This window comes from Arachis hypogaea, chromosome 5 (genome assembly GCF_003086295.3).
Source record: "Arachis hypogaea cultivar Tifrunner chromosome 5, arahy.Tifrunner.gnm2.J5K5, whole genome shotgun sequence".
NCBI classification, from domain to species: Eukaryota; Viridiplantae; Streptophyta; class Magnoliopsida; order Fabales; family Fabaceae; genus Arachis; species Arachis hypogaea.
In genome coordinates this window covers 73247284-73260240 of record NC_092040.1, presented here as the reverse complement: position 1 = coordinate 73260240, position 12957 = coordinate 73247284, and the positions used below count along the sequence as shown (strand labels likewise).

General features: G+C 31.5%; 1 non-coding gene across 1 annotated transcript; it reads right to left on the bottom strand.

Moving 5' to 3' along the window:
* Window positions 1-12492: 12492 nt before the first annotated feature.
* Window positions 12493-12600, bottom strand: LOC112804936 (small nucleolar RNA R71). The gene has a single exon (XR_003203553.1). It is a non-coding gene; the product is annotated as a small nucleolar RNA R71 (small nucleolar RNA).
* Window positions 12601-12957: the final 357 nt, after the last annotated feature.

The following is a 12957-nucleotide window of genomic DNA, read 5'->3' as shown; positions in this document are numbered from 1 at the left end:
TAAATAATAAAAAATTAATTTAAAATATTTTATTTTATATACGTTAATTACTACTGAAATAATCAAATAATATTAAATATAATAAATGTATAACTATAATATTACATATATAAAATTATATATGTTAAGTAGTTACATAAGACCATTTTAAATTATTGTCTCCTTAAGATTATAGTACACATAAAGGTATCATATGATATACTACCTTTGTTAAATATGTCTGTCAAATTTTTTTTTAGAAAATAATTATTAATGTTTAATTTAACGATAATATTAATTTTTAACAAACCTCTCATTTAATTAGGATAATGAAATAATTATTAATCATATATTTATTTATTTAATATGAGTGTTTTGATTTACTTTTTATTATTGTTATATTGAAGACAATTTTTTTTTTGGTAAAAATGACGTCTTAAAGTTAAAAAATTGTCTTACTATTTTTAATTATATATATGTACAACCTTAATGATACTATATATTATTTATAACATAGGAAAATCTTAGTTGAATGAAGGTGCATATATTCAATACTTTTAATATGAAATTAATTTTTAATCTCTCTTCAAAAATAAACTACTACTTGCTCACACTTTTATCGTGAAACCCTAGTCACCAAAAAAATGGTGAAACCCTAACATTCAACTAGCTCACCAAAGATATAAAATAAAAGTAAATAAATTGATTTTCTTCTTTTATTATTTTTCAACCATATTACGTACATATAAAAAGTTATTCACAAAATCAATTATTTATATATAATACATGTTAGAATATAAAAAAAATATTAAAAATAGTTAAATGATATATGTATTTATATATAAATATATGCTAACTGACTTAGTAACTAATTTTTGGTGTGTACATAATATTTTTTATTATCTTTTAATCATTTTATAATTTAATTTCTTCACAATAATTTCACTTGAGAAAAATAAAAAGCACCTCCCCTAGAATTGATGTTATACATTATTATATTTTTCCTACAAATGGGAACCAATCCCATAAATAATGTTCCTAATTTCAATTGAGGAAAAGAAAAGATAAGACTTTCCCACTGGCTATTATGTAGTTGCTACCCATTCAGCACCTTGCAACCCATGCATGTGCCTCAGAAGCAGTGATTGCACCAACTACTAAAGTGGATGGTGGTAATGAAAATCATTGGAATTAGAAGCCCACCCCGTTAAGGTGGGAGAGGTTCCATGAAATTCATGGCTGCACGCGCGCGCGCATATATTTGAGATGAGAAATAAATCCCACAAAAACAAAAAAGAAAAATAGAAAACTACAATAAAAATCTTCAAGTAACTTCTTCTTTGAACATAAACATGTACCTATGATGGATGACCCGAAAGAAGTCAACTTCAACACATTAGGCAGAACACAGATAATTTTGATTTGATAGAAATTGATTATCAAACAATTAAATTTCTTCATTTGGACCCCATCTTGATCAATATATAATGCTTTATATATATACACTCAGATCAGATCATCAATAATACAAAATAACTATGGTAATTCATGGATACAAAAAATCACGTGCAATATATGATACCATTGGATTCAAGTAATAATTGATATCATAAAAAGCTACTTACACAAAATTGAAAAAATTTTAAGATATAAGAAAAATGTCATTTTGGGATTACAAAGAGAAACAAACACAACTTATCCGGCAATGAATAGGACTAATGTTTTGTGTCTTTAATTTGTATACAATTATATATTCATTTCTTTTGATTACAAAATAAGACATTAATTAAATATTATCCAATTAAATTAGCATAAAATTTGTTATCTCAATTGGAGAAGGTGCATAAATACTTATATTCTTAATACACCTCTTTATACAAGAGTTTTTTTTTTTTTTTTTGAACTGTAATTGTGCACAATTTTTTTTTTTCATTTTTTCTACATCTTTTAATTATAAAAATTTTATACTATATTATGAAATTTTTTTTAATTTAAACTGATGATAAGATGATGTATATAAATAATTATATCTCAAACATAAATAAATTTTTTAAAAAATAGGTGTAAAAGAAAATTATTATTTTTATTGATATAAAATTGAGTACTCTAATTTCAATAAAAAATAATTTTTTTTAATTGATACTTCAATAATTAAATTGTTCAATATAGTCTCTAAAATTTTATTATTATAGTTTGATTTAATTCCTTTGTAATCTAAGAAACAAATTTTGAATCACAAAATATCATTTCAAGAAATAAATCAAACATTTTAAAATAATTTAAAGCTATATATAAAATGAAATTAAATGAAATTCAACCTTCAACCATGGTGATATGATATCACCAGGCGAAGTCCTTGGAAAAAAAAAAATAAAAAGAAAGAAAAGGAAATAGTAGTGAAGGGAAGGGGCCCTGTTATGCAATCCCTCTTTTTGTGGGTGCAGCACTTGAAATGGAAATACGAAAGTGACAGCTGCAAGAGTCACATGTCATTGTCACACTATATAATGGTAACAATAATAATGATAATAAGAATCGAAAAATGAAATAATGAAGAAATTAGGGTTAGCCAGGAGATGGGGTTTGTGTAATGTTTATGTATGTTATGTAGTGTCCTTTTGTGATGGGACGATTCCACAAAAATTTCCAAACTTAGTAACAAATCTAATTCCTCACTTGAGGCCCCTACCTTCCTTTGCTTGTATAAAAAACCACCACCACTTTCCCAATAAATAACCCTTTTCTCTAGTCCCATGAATTCAAATTTGCCAGTGAATCTCACCATCTTATTAACCCCTCTTCTGCTCCTATGCCTTCAATTGATTATTCAATTCAACAGCATATGGGAATTTCAATTTTTATTTTATTTTATTATTAGGTCATATGATACGAGATTCCCTTGTCTTGTTCGAAATCCTATCCTATTGCGCACACATCACATACAACACAATCCTTTTCTCTATTCACATCATGTTAGTTCCTAAATTTAGTTCTGTTCATTAACTTATTTGTACACAATCATTTGATCTATTGTTACACGAACTTGTTATCTATATCGGGAAATTGAAACAACACACGGATACACCATTACACGAATACACGTGTACACCGTCCTATCCTCCATTGTTTCTAGCTATTTACCTTTCACATAACAACAATGTGCCTCCAATCTTAGGAATTATATTCTTGTTTTACACACCCACAAAACACACTTATACACACTACATAAGTATTATGAGTTCCTAAACAATATCCAGTTTCAATTGGAATTTGAACCCGGATATAACTTACAAGAAGCACATAAATATACCATTTGTGCTAGGCTTCCGCTGCACAATAATATTTCTTGAACTTGTCTTTTAGAACACCTTGAGCTACTTACGCAACTTGTTTATTTGCTTTTGTGAAAAAAGAAACTTTCATAAAATTAGGATAAAATCCTGTTATAATTTTTAATGTTTAAACTAAATTTTAAATTTGTTATTAACATTTGAAATATTTTATTTTTATGACAAATATTTTATTTAAATTTTTTTTATCAAAATTAAAATTTATCATCTAAAAATATCTTTTTTAAATTATGATTTTCTTTTAAGTAATAGAAAAATTATAATTATAACGGCTAAAGTGATGATTCTAATGATTTCAGAGTAAATATGATAGAAAAATAAAAAAAATAAAAAGATAATAATAAAATATTTTAGAAGAAAAAAATTGATTTTAATAAAAAGACAAAAGTAAAATAAAATAAAATATTTAAAACAAAAATAAAATATTTTAAACGTTATGAAAAAAAATTAGAATTTAACCAAAGAATTAAGAATTAAAATAATATTTTATTCATAAAAATATTGTTGAGGTTTTATAATACACATATTTAAAAAAATTGCAAGAGATATGTTTAAATAGCAATTTTATTAGTATAAATTTTATTAGTATATATATATATATATATATATATATATATATATATATATATATATCAAAAAAAGGCCTTTAGTCACGAAAAAAATTATGACTAAAAAGAAAAGCAATGACACGTTAATAAGGAATGGAGATTCGTGGTTAATATAGACAATATATATTTTTATTTTGCTACAATTTTTGGCCTATTAACCATAATTTTGTGAACGACATTTAAATAGCCGCAATTTTTATATCATTGTCCATGCTCTACATCGTGGTTAAATAAAAATAATCTAAATAAAATGTATTATTCTACCACACTTTTTTCTGTAGTTAATATTATTAGGCTAGATTTTTTTATCACATTTTTTTCGTGGTTAATGTTAGTGAATTATGCTATGTTATTTTCGAAGTTAACCCAAATTATTTTATTTTATTTTTTCGTGGCTAGCCTGAATGGTCAGATTAAAAACGGTGGCTAATCATGATAGATAAATAAAAATAAAATAAAATGTTATAATAAAGAAAAGTTTCTTCTCGGCACAAAATTATATCATACAAAATTAAAAACATTAACCACATCCTTATAAGTAGTATCTATAGTAATATAAATATGAAATTAAGTAATATATAGTGTTAAAAAGGAAATATCTTAAACATAATACATTTAAACTATTACAAAATTAATCATCGAGGCACCATTATTAGATCTTAATTTTTTTTTGGAGTATCTGTAATATCATTTAAATAAGATCGTGTTATCTCTTTATTTTGTAAAAAAAATTGTCCAAATTTTTATTTAAAAATAATAGTTTAATGTAGTTAACTTAAAAATATAAAAATGCATACCCAATAGTTTTAGAAATGTCTGAAACAATAATTGCTAAAAAGTTGAGCGGTATCATCGATCAATCTAAATATATATATATATATATATATATATATATATATATATATATGGTCCAAATAAATTAACCTGTAAAACTAGGAAAATAACATAGCTATATCTATATATATGATATCTAAGAAGCACATTTGATAAAAGCATGTGACATCTTAAATTAATCTTTGTAGCACACATACACCCATAGCATAAATCATTTAGAGAATATAAGTAAGGAGCTTTCCTTTGCTTGCCTTTTTCGATAAAAATGACTAACTGATAATTATAGGAAATAAATTTATCAGACAAAAATTACATAGGCAAAATAAATATAACATTCAAATAAGATAATGTTATCTCTTAATCCAAGTGATAAAAATAGTAGAAAATACTTGAAACAGGTGACAGCCATAGCAACAAATATAAAAGTAAGTCAATACATAATTTTATAATTGATTTCACAATTGCTTTATGCTCTTCAAATAAACAACCTTCCTAATATATTTGAATATTTACTTATGCAAGCATATCTATATAAAATTGCACAAAAATATACTAATTATTCAAAATTCCTTTAAATAAAAATTCTATAAAATATGTAATTATATTTACTTTTGTTTTATGTAATCATAGAGGTGATCATTCTGGTTGTCCAAATAACTAAACTTGGTAGCCTTGCCACTTCTTCTAATAAGTGAAAACCATAGAGAAGGACGTGTCTTGGTCCTTCCTCAGTAAGCAGTATCAATACAGAGACATTCTACCGAATGAAATCCATTAGTTCTGTGAATTCTTTTATATTAGAATATATACATTATGACAGAAAAATTGCAATACTTGAAATATGAGAAATTTTAAACCTAAGGAACTAAATGGATAAGATCCTTCTAACTTTATATACATATATTGTAACACCCTAATTATCAAAGCTTACGCTTCTGGCTGTGCGATTCTGATAGCTCTGGTGTTACAACGACTTTCAGAGTATTTAATTCATAAATATGAGCTTGTTAAAACTTTAAACCGTATTACCGCTCCAAAATACGTTTTGATAGGTAACATACATACATACATACAATACAACTTATAATACTCACAAAGAATAATTATAAATACTTATTTTTTATTTACAAGTATTTCATATCAAAATCCTATCCCTCTTATAGAACTTGCAAAGTTTGAGACGAGGGAAACATAAATACTAAAACAGTCCAAAATATCGTCTAAACAGAAAAGAAATAAGCTCTTCCGAACTTCGTTGTCCATAACCTGAAAAAGAAAAGACCTGTAGGGGAGTGAGAACATCGTCCTCGATCGCTGGTTCTCACTATGGGGTTAGAGAATTACTATAATAGGATACGTGAAGTAAAATCATTACAGTGATTAATAACCATCTTATGCATACTTTCAAAACTCGATGATTTACCATTAAAAATCTGAAATCTTTTCTGAAAGAGGAAACTGTTATTTCTTCAAAAATTTAAAAGCCTTTCAAAAGGTTTGTCCTAGACAGTATGAATGACCGACTTGTTCCAAGTATAGGTTCATTAAGTCTATGCTGAACCAGTTTAGTTTTTCATACTTTTCTAAACCAGAAACACAAACCAAACATGGCCTTCGGCCCACCTTATGATCAACCACGGCCATAGGCCCAAACAATCCAAACAATAACCAATCACCACAATCCCACAGAGTTTTAGTCGCAAACACAAGTAGAAAAGCTAAAGCACAAACAAACAATTAGTAAGTAGAGCAAATAGCAATTAAACATAGTTAATCACATAAGCAAACCAAGTACAATATGCACACCCAAACAATGTCACGTAGATGCATATGATGAATGCCTGTCCTAGCGGCTAATGAGTCTCATCTGTCGGTTATAAAGCCAACCCGACAAGTCCTGATAGCTAACCATTGGGCTGTCCCTCTATCGTGCATCCCCAACTCTAGTTATTCACAAACATAATCATAATCACGCAACACCCACACTAGTGTTTATCCACGGGGGCGAGCTCATCCAGAAATTTCACAGTATCCGGCCACACTTATGACATAGGGTCAGCAGAGTATTGAGTCTCAACCTGGAGCACGTGGTGGCTAGCCACTGCTTTGACCCAAGGAAACTTATATCTCAGATATTTGGAAGTGCATCAAATCCCATTGTCAATCAATAATCATGTACATGTACATACCCAGCCATAACTCAATACTTATCATAGCCATCCAGCTCATAACATAATCCATAACCAGCCATAATTCATTATCAAATACAGCCATTCAACTCATAACATACACAACATTTCCTTCATAATCCATCTCAAGTTAAATCATCTTTCTTGCCTAAAATACTTTTCTCAAATCACTTTTCTTTGAAAATAACAATCAAGTTCATCTTCGTCTCAATTTCGAAATGCTCATTTCTCAAATAGTTTCAAGCTCATAAGCCACTTTTACTCAAAGTAGGTTCCTGATGAGCGGATAATTTGTACGCTTTTTGGCATTGTTTTTAGTATGTTTTTAGTATGATCTAGTTAGTTTTTAGTATATTTTTATTAGTTTTTAGTTAAAATTCACTTTTCTGGACTTTACTATGAGTTTGTGTGTTTTTCTGTGATTTTAGGTATTTTCTGGCTGAAATTGAGGGACCTGAGCAAAAATCTGATTCAGAGACTAAAAAGGACTGCAGATGCTGTTGGATTCTGACCTCTCTGCACTCGAAGTGGATTTTCTGGAGCTACAGAAGCCCAATTGGCGCGCTCTCAACGGCGTTGGAAAGTAGACATCCTGGGCTTTCCAGCAATATATGCTAGTCCATACTTTGCCCGAGATTTGATGGCTCAAACCGGCGTTCCAAATCAGCTCAGAATTGCCCGGCGTTAAACGCCGGAACTGGCACAAAAATGGGAGTTAAACGCCCAAACTGGCACAAAAGCTGGCGTTTAACTCCAAGAAGAGTCTTTACACGAAAATGCTTCAATGCTCAGCCCAAGCACACACCAAGTGGGCCCGGAAGTGGATTTTTATGTCATTTACTCATTATTTTTAAACCCTGGGCTACTAGTTCTCTATATATAGGACCTTTTGCTATTGTATTTAGATATCTTGGTAGCTATCTTCATTCTTATGCTATCTTAGATCATTGGGAGGCTGGCCTCATGGCCATGCCTAGACCTTGTTCTTATGTATTTTCAACGGTGGAGTTTCTACACACCATAGATTAAGGTGTGGAGCTCTGCTGTACCTCGAGTATTAATGCAATTACTATTGTTCTTCTATTCAATTCAACTTGTTCTTGTTCTAAGATATCACTTGTTCTTCAACTTGATGAATGTGATGATCCGTGACACTCATCATCATTCTCACCTATGAACACGTGCCTGACAACCACCTCCGTTCTACCTTAGATTGGGTGGATATTGACGATTGGATTTTTGACGGTTTAGAATTTCACTAATGAAATCTCGTTGTAAAGTATAGTTTCTAAACCAAACAATAATCCTTTCATACAAAAAGTTGTTTGTCACTAGTACAAACCCCTAAAATTTATAAACCGAAGTATTCAAACCTCGGGTCGTTCTCCCTAGGAATTACAATAAAGTGTCTTGTTATTGGGTTGAGTTATTTTGGGGTTTTGGATAAGAGGCATGAAAGTAAATGGAAATGAAAATAAACTAACAACTATAAAAGGCTCTTGGCAAGGTATGAAAATTAGAAGTCCTATCCTAGTTATCCTTCTCAATTGTGATGAGAATTGTTCATTGCTACCACTTAGTTAACCCTTACTAAATAAAGGAAAGTCAAGTGGATGAATTGACTTGAGCCACAAGTTCTAGCCAACTCCCAAGGAAAGACTAGCTTTAGTGCACTCCAAACCAATTAGAAATCTCTCCAATTATCAATCAACAAAGGAATTAGATAATTCAAGTGTCACTAATTACTCTACCTAGGCCAAGAGGAACAAAATCTACACTAAAATCCTACCAAGCATTTCATCAAACACTTGGAAGGCACAAAAGAAAAGCAAAGCAAATTGACAACAAGAAGAGAATCTAACAACAATTATTGAAAGAAATTAACAACAACAATCAAAAGAAACACAATTATTATGAATTACCTTGAATTGAATTGAAAGAAAGTAGAAGGAACAATACTAGATCCACAACAAAATATAAGAACAACATAAAAGAGATTACACCAAAAGAGTAGGAGAAGAATGAATGTAACTACAAGGAATTAAGAAGATAAAAGTAGAAGAAGATGAATCTAAATCTAGATCTAAGAACTAAACCTAATCCTAATCCTAATTCTAGAGAGAAGTGAGAGCTTCTCTCTCTAGAAACTAGTTCTAACTACTTCTAAACCTAAACTATGACTAATGGTAACTAACATGTGTTTCCCTCTTCACTCCTTGGGTTAAATAGCATCAGAAATGAGTTGGATTGGGCCCACAAGGCTTCTAAAATCGCTGGCCACGTTTTGCTTCAAGTGGACTAGGTGGCGGCAACGGCGCGTACGCGTACTATGCGCGTGCGCGCCACTATAATTGTAGCAACTATGGCAAATCTTATATCGTTTCGAAGCCCCGGATGTTAGCTTTCCAACCCAACTAGAACCGCATCATTTGGACCTCTGTAGCTCAAGTTATGGTCGTTTAAGTGCGAAGAGGTCGGCTTGACAGCTTTCCGGTTCTTTCATTTCTTCATGAGTTCTCCAACTTTTCATGCTTCTTTCTTCATTCCCTTGATCCAATCTTTGCCTCCTAAGCCTTAAATCACTTAACAAACATATCAAGGCATCTAATGGAATCAAGGTGAATTAGATTTAGCTATTTTAAGTCCTAAAAAGCATGTTTTCACTCTTAAGCACAATTAAAGGAGAATATACAAAACCATGCTATTTCATTGGATAAATGTGGGTAAAAGGTCATAAAATCCCTTAAATCAAGCACAAGATAAACCCTACAAATGGGGTTTGTTAGATATCTCTTGGATTCTTTAACCGGAATCTTCGTGGTATAAGCTAGAACTGATGGCGGCATTCAAGAAAATCCGGAAGGTCTAAACCTTGTTTGTGGTATTCTGAGTAGGATTCAATGATTGAATGACTGTGACGAGCTTCAAACTCCTGAAGGCTGGGCGTTAGTGACAGACGCAAAAGAATCACTGGATTCTATTCCAACCTGATTGAGAACCGACAGATGAATAGCCGTGCCGTGACAGGGTGCGTTGAACATTTTCACTGAGAGGATGGGAGGTAGCCACTGAGAACGGTGAAACCCTTGCATACAGCTTGCCATGGAAAGGAGTAAGAAGGATTGGATGAAGATAGTAGGAAAGCAGAGAGACGGAAGGGACCAAGCATCTTCATACACTTATCTGAAATTCCTACCAATGAATTACATAAGTATCTCTATCTTTATCTTTATGTTTTATTCATCATCCATAACCATTTGAGTTTGCCTGACTAAGATTTACAAGGTGACCATAGCTTGCTTCATACCAACAATCTCTGTGGGATCGACCCTTACTCGCGTAAGGTTTATTACTTGGACGACCCAGTACACTTGCTGGTTAGTTGTGTTTATGCCATGGTATTGAACACCAAGTCTTTGGGTTCATCACCGGGGATTATTGGAGTTGTAGTGATCACAATTTTGTCCACCAAGTTTTTGGCGCTGTTGCCAGGGATTGTTCGAGTATGGACAACTGACGGTTCATCTTGTTGCTTAGATTATGTATTTTTTTTTCTTCAGAGTTCTTAAGAATGAATTCTAGTGTTTCAAGGTGATGTTCTTATCATCACCAAAGCTGATTGATTTTCATCAATTTAGCTCTTGAATGCAATGTCCTGCTAAAGCTTGTTCAGCCATGTCTAATTTCTTTAGACTGAAGCGTTAGACTAACATTGCATGAATCCTGGAATTCTCATTAAGAATTTTGATACCCTTATTTTTCCACTTAAATTTCGAAAAAAAATCCAAAAATATTTCTTGTTTGAGTCTAGAGTCTCATGTTAAGTTTGGTGTCAATTGCATGTTTCTGTTCTTTTTGCTTTCATGCATGTGTCTTCATTAATCTTCAAGTTGTTCTTGATGATTTCATTGCTCTGATCTTTGAACTCTATTGACTTGAGTGTTTATGTGTCTCATATGCATTCTCATTTTGTTAGTGTCAGTAGTATACAAACTGCTAAGTTTGGTGTCTTGCATGCATTGTTATTTGATTTGAGTTGCATTTTGATTATTCCTTATTATTAAAAATCCAAAAATATTTTTAATTTGTGTCTTTTCAAGTCAATAATGCAGAGAATTGAAGATTCAGAACATACAGCAGAGGAATTACACAGAAAAAGCTGGGCATTCAAAACGCCCAGTAAGGAAGGCAAACTGGCGTTTAAACGCCAGCCAGGGTGCCTGGCTGGGCGTTTAACGCCCAAAAGGGTAGTAGTTTGGGCGTTAAACGCCAGAATGTGCACCATTCTGGGCGTTTAACGCCAGGATGGCACAAGAGGGAAGATTCTGTTTTTATTTCAAAAATTTTTTTTTCAGGTTTTCAAAATTTTTCAAAATCAAATCTTTTTCAAATCATATCTTTTCAATCATATGTTTTCAAAATCAATTTCTTTCCATTTTCAAAGATACTTGCTATCAATTAATGATTTGATTCAACATTTCAAGTATGTTGCCTTTTCTGTTGAGAAAGATTTAATGTTTGAATCATATCTTTTCTTGTTAGCCAAGTTATTAATTTTTAAAATCAAATCTTTTTAAAATGTTTTTCAAATCATATCTTCTCAATCACATCTTTTTAAAACCAATCATATCTTTTTAATAACATCTTTTTCAAAATAGTTTTCAATCAAATCTTTTTAATCTCTAATTTCAAAATCTTTTTCAAAAATCACTTGATTTCTTTTCTATTCTTGGTTTTCGAAAATCAATTAAAGTTTTTCAAAATATTTTTAAAATCTTTTTAATGTTTTTGAAAATTTCTTCCCATCTTCTCACATCCTTCTATTTATGGACTAACACTATTCCTTAATGCACAATTCGAATTCTATCTTTCTTGATAAGTTCGAATTTTCTAACTCTTGCTTCCATTTTTCTTTTCCTCTGACACCTCAAGGAATCTCTATACTGTGACGTAGAGGATTCCATATTTTCTTGTTCTCTTCTCTTTCATATGAGCAGGAGCAAAGACAAAAGCATTCTTGTTGAGGCTGATCCTGAACCTGAAAGGACCTTGAAGCGAAAGCTAAGAGAAGCTAAGGCACAATTCTCTGTAGAGGACCTAACAGAAATCTTCAAAGAAGAAGAACCCATGGCAGCCGAAAACAACAACAATGCCAACAATGCAAGGAAGGTGCTGGGTGACTTTATTGCACCTACTCCTGACTTCTATGGGAGAAGCATCTCTATCCCTGCCATTGGAGCAAACAACTTTGAGCTTAAGCCTCAATTAGTTTCTCTAATACAACAGAATTACAAGTTTCATGGACTTCTATTGGAAGATCCTCATCAGTTTTTAGCTGAATTCTTGCAAATCTGTGACACTGTCAAGACCAATGGGGTTGACCCTGAGGTCTACAGACTTATGCTATTCCCTTTTGCTGTAAGAGACAGAGCTAGAATATGGTTGGACTCACAACCTAAAGAAAGCCTGAACTCTTGGGAAAAGCTAGTCAATGCCTTCTTGGCAAAGTTCTTTCCACCTCAAAAATTGAGTAAGCTTAGAGTGGAAGTCCAAACCTTCAGACAGAAGGAAGGAGAATCCCTCTATGAAGCTTGGGAAAGATACAAACAATTAATCAAAAAGTGTCCCTCTGATATGCTTTCTGAATGGAGCATCATAGGCATTTTCTATGATGGTCTCTCTGAACTGTCCAAGATGTCTTTGGATAGCTCTGCTGGAGGATCTCTTCATCTGAAGAAGACATCTACAGAAGCTCAAGAACTAATTGAAATGGTTGCAAATAACCAATTCATGTACACTTCTGAAAGGAATCTTGTGAACAATGGGACTAATCAGAAGAAAGGAGTTCTTGAGATTGACACTCTGAATGCCATATTGGCTCAGAACAAAATATTGACTCAGCAAGTCAATATGATTTCTCAAAGTCTGTCTGGAATGCAAAATGCACCAGGCAGTACTAAGGAAGCTTCATCTGAAGAAGAAGCTTATGATCCTGAG